Raw genomic sequence first — 4653 nt, forward strand, 5'->3', positions numbered from 1 at the left:
TCAATTCTTGTAGCACCGGTAAATGGGGTGCATAAATTCTCACTACACTGGCAATCATTGGCGTCAATTCTTACAGCATGAGCATTAGTTGGTGTTAATTATTACAGCACTGGCAAAGGGTTAATTCTATAGGCACTGGCAATGATGACATCAATTCTCGTAGCGGTGGCAATAAATAACCTCAATGCAGCTAACACTGGCAATATATGACAAAAGTTCTGGTTGACGTACCTATTCAGTATCTAGAGTTTCAGATGTAATTACTGTTCAATCAGCACAAATAAATATATAGGAGACAACCGGTGGAAGAATATGATAAAACTCAAAATACATCTTTTTAAAACTTTTTTGTTCCAAAAACAACAGCAGATGATAAAATACAATTGCAATGGTTACAATACATAGTTTAACTCAATACTTTGGGAGAAAACAAATGGTTCCATAGAATTGTACGTTCGTGAGGTGACAACAAACACATTTGTTGAGACAAGGTATTTGTGTGAATATTCTGAAAACTTCTGAAGACAAAATGCAGATACTCAAAGCAGCCTTCTTAGTCTGCAGTATTTGGAGGGTGGTTCTACAAACAACCCAGATATTGTTTGACAGAACAAATATGACCATGACTATGTTTGATATGCTAAGTAGCAAAACACCCAGTCAAGAATCTCTGGTTTCCTCCCACATTAGAAAGAAACACAGGTTTGTAGGTTAATTGGTGTTTGTAAAAATTGTCTATAATGTGTAGGATCGAACTAATGTATGGGTGATCACTGGTGTGCGTGAATTTGGTGGGCTGAAGGCACCTGTTTCTACATTGTATCTCTAAACTAAACTAAAATCTTCACTCACTATACCAAGCAATTTACATTCAATTACAAAGTGTCAATGTCACTGATGTTTAATCCTCAAACACAGCATCAGTGAAGGGTTTGAGATGGGGTGCGACCCCTCAGTATTTAACGGATGGATCCGAGACTGTGGTCCCTCCTCACAAAGCCTCTGTGGTGGATGCACGGAGCTGCAGTCTGTCCCTCAGTACATGCTCACACACCTTGCAATGTACCAGTCAGCGGTATTTGCTTGCTGACATCTCCTTTCACCAAAGTTGTGGACTTCTAGCTGTAATCATTATTGGTCTCGGAATTCATCCCTAGAAACAGTCTGGAGAGCAATGAACACAAAGTGCTGGAGGACTCAATGGACCAGGCAGCATCTGTGGAGGGAATGGCCAGACAACGTTTTGGGTTGGGATCCTTCTTCGGACTCAGATGAACCCTACCCTGACCCACTGAGTTCCTCCAGCACTTTGTGTTTTGCTCAAGATTCCAGTATCTGCAGTTTTTTGTACCATTGTCTCCTGTAGAGCAATTAATCTTATTCTATGCACCAGCTCAAGATGAACCTCAGCAAAGACCACTACATTTCTGAGCAGGCCTTCTTGGTAAATGCACCACATACATGGAATTGGATGACCACCTCAAAAGTCAAGAGTGTTTAACTTGTCATAAGTAATTGTCATGGAAATTTGAAATTCTTACTTGCAGCAGCACAACAGGCCTCTAAACACAATACACGTATATATATTAAACAAAATAAATAAATAATAATAATAATCACAACGCTAATCTAATAAAAACAATACTGGTGCTATAAAAGTTAGGACTGAGATGAGGAAAAACTTTTTCACCTAGAGATTTGTGAATCTGTGGAATTCTTTGCCACAGAAGGCAGTGGAGGTCAATTCACTGGATGTTTTCAAGAGAGAGTTAGATTTAGCTCTTAGGGCTAAAGGAATCAAGGGATATGGGGAAAAGGCAGGAACGGGGTACTGATTTTAGATGACCAGCCATGATCATATTGAATGGTGGTGCTGGCTCGAAGGGCCGAATGGCCTACTCCTGCACCTATTTTTCTATGTTTCTAGTCCGTAGATGTTTATAATTGATGTTGGTGTTGTATAGTGTTCAAGAATTTGAAGGTTGTTGGGAAGAAGCTGTTCTTGCACCAGTTGGTCATGGTTTCCAGGCTCCTATACATTCTTCATGATGGTAGGAGTGAAAGCTGTGCGTGGCCAGGATGGTGTTGGGCCTTTGATGATATTAGCCGCCTTTCTGAGGCGCCACCTCCTGTAGAGCCCTCTAATGGTGAGGAACTACACTACAGCCACCTTGAGGGAAGTGTGACTGAGATTCTTGCTGTGTATGAAGAATCTGACAGGAAGGCCCCGTCTCACCACCAACCAAGTGAGGACTTGGTGTTTGGCTGTGAGTTCTGCTGAAGATTGCCAAAATGACTTTGAAAGTCTGCTTGGGAAAGCATCCAGCAGGATCTACCACCTCCCTCTCTTCAAATATATTCTAGGCAGCTCACCGATTGACATATGTTTTTCCGCAGAAACATTTCTACGTTGGAGGCGCTACAACAGACGGAACATTCCTCGGCAACTATGCTTTCATCACACCAGTGTATATGTAGAACCTCAACACGTCGTAACACTTAGTGCTTGCATATCTAGGACCTGTACACAGTTTGATACAACTACACACAGTGCGGCCATTAGATTAGAGGATACATTTGGTGCATTTCTCTGTCCATCCATCCGTCCGTCCCCCACTCTTTTCTGGAGATCTGTAGACCATGTCTGTAGAAGCACGGTGCATTTTGGATCTCCAGATGAAATGGGAGATGGCTTGGGTGACTGTGTGGTGCAGCACCCGAGTATGGGTCCTACCTGTATCGTGTGCAGCGACACCAGTTTCCTGCTGCCACTGAGAGGGATCACTGGCTAAATGGTCAGCACAATAATTACAGCTGGACATTTCCATGACGTTCCCAATTGCAAGTTGTCCACGACTCATTTTAGCCCATGAATCCAGGTGTAAACCAATATAATGCTGCATTAAATAATATCGCATTAAAAACATTTTTTTTTCATAATTGTTTTTATGGGGGATCAGATTAGATGTTACACACGTTTAGCACCCCTAAAAATGGATGAAACAAATTTGGAGACGTAGAGTCATACAACATGCAAACAGGCTCTTCAGACCAACTCCTCCATGCCAACCAAGATGCCCCATCTAAGTTCGTCCCATTTGCCTGCATTTGGCCTATACCCCTTTAACGCATTCCTATCCATTCCTATCAATGTACCAGTCCAAGTCCCTTGCAAATGCTGTTCTGGAACCTGCCTCAATTTTATCCTCTGGCAGCTGCTTCCACATACCCGCACCACCCTCTCTGTGAAAAAGTTGCTCCTTAGGTTCGCACTCAATTTTGCTCCAGTCACCTTAACATTTTTTGAGGCACCATATGGCAGCAGAGCACTGGGACTCTTACCACCCACCTCTGGCACATGCACTGGCATGACTGGCTTGAATAATGCTCAGGCCCATCCCCACCAGCACATTTTGAACCTGACACTGCTTCACAGATTCCTGGTAGACAAAAATGCTGGATAAACTCAGCGGATGAGGCAGCATCTATGGAGCGAAGGAATAGGTGACGTTTCGGGTCGAGACCCTTCTTCTTTCACAGATTCCTGGCACTGTCACCACCAACATAAGTGTTATCTTTACAGGCACAAGTATGACTTGTCTGGGTGTTACCAGCACAGACAATGACTGCACCTACCCTGCACGCACAGGCTTCTTGAACAGGATCCCATTGTCTACAACAATGGGTGGCAAGATTAGGGAGCCTTGCCAGGAAATAAAAGGAAGCATATGACAGATATAGGCAACTACACTCGGGTAATTCCCCTGAGGAATGTAGAGGGTGTTGGAGAGTCCTTAAGACTGAAATTAGGAGGGCAAAAATTAATCATTGATTAAGGAAAATTCTAGAAGTATATTAGGACCAAAATTGCAACTTGGGAAAGACTGGGTCTCCTTAGAAATCCAAGGGGTACTCTACACGTGGAGACATGGTTGAGGTCCTCAATGATAAATTATTGTCTCTATTCACCAAGGAGAAATACATGGAGAGTTTGAGTTCAGGGAGGAGAACGTTGATTGTCTGGACCATTTCAGTATCATAGAAACATAGAAAATAGGTGCAGGAGTAGGCCATTCGGCCCTTCGAGCCTGCACCGCCATTCAATATGATCATGGCTGATCATCCAACTCAGTATCCCGTACCTGCCTTCTCTCCATACCTCCTGATCCCTTTAGCCACAAGGGCCACATCTAACTCCCTCTTAAATATAGCCAATGAACTGGCCTCAACTACCTTCTGTGGCAGAGAGTTCCAGAGATTCACCACTCTCTGTGTGAAAAAAGTTTTTCTCATCTCGGTCCTAAAGGATTTCCCCTCTATCCTTAAGCTGTGACCCCCTTGTCCTGGACTTCCCCAACATCGGGAACAATCTTCCTGCATCTAGCCTGTCCAACCCCTTAAGAATTTTGTAAGTTTCTATAAGATCCCCCCTCAATCTCCTAAATTGTAGCGAGTACAAGCCGAGTCTATCCAGTCTTTCTTCATATGAAAGTCCTGACATCCCAGGAATCAGTCTGGTGAACCTTCTCTGCACTCCCTCTATGGCAATAATGTCCTTCAAGAGTGTTTTATTGTCTTATGTCCTAAAACAGAACAATTAAAATCTTACCTAGATATTAAGACGATATTAAGGAGGTGCGAGATACCTTGGAA

Source organism: Amblyraja radiata, chromosome 16 (assembly GCF_010909765.2).
Source record: "Amblyraja radiata isolate CabotCenter1 chromosome 16, sAmbRad1.1.pri, whole genome shotgun sequence".
Classification (NCBI taxonomy): Eukaryota; Metazoa; Chordata; class Chondrichthyes; order Rajiformes; family Rajidae; genus Amblyraja; species Amblyraja radiata.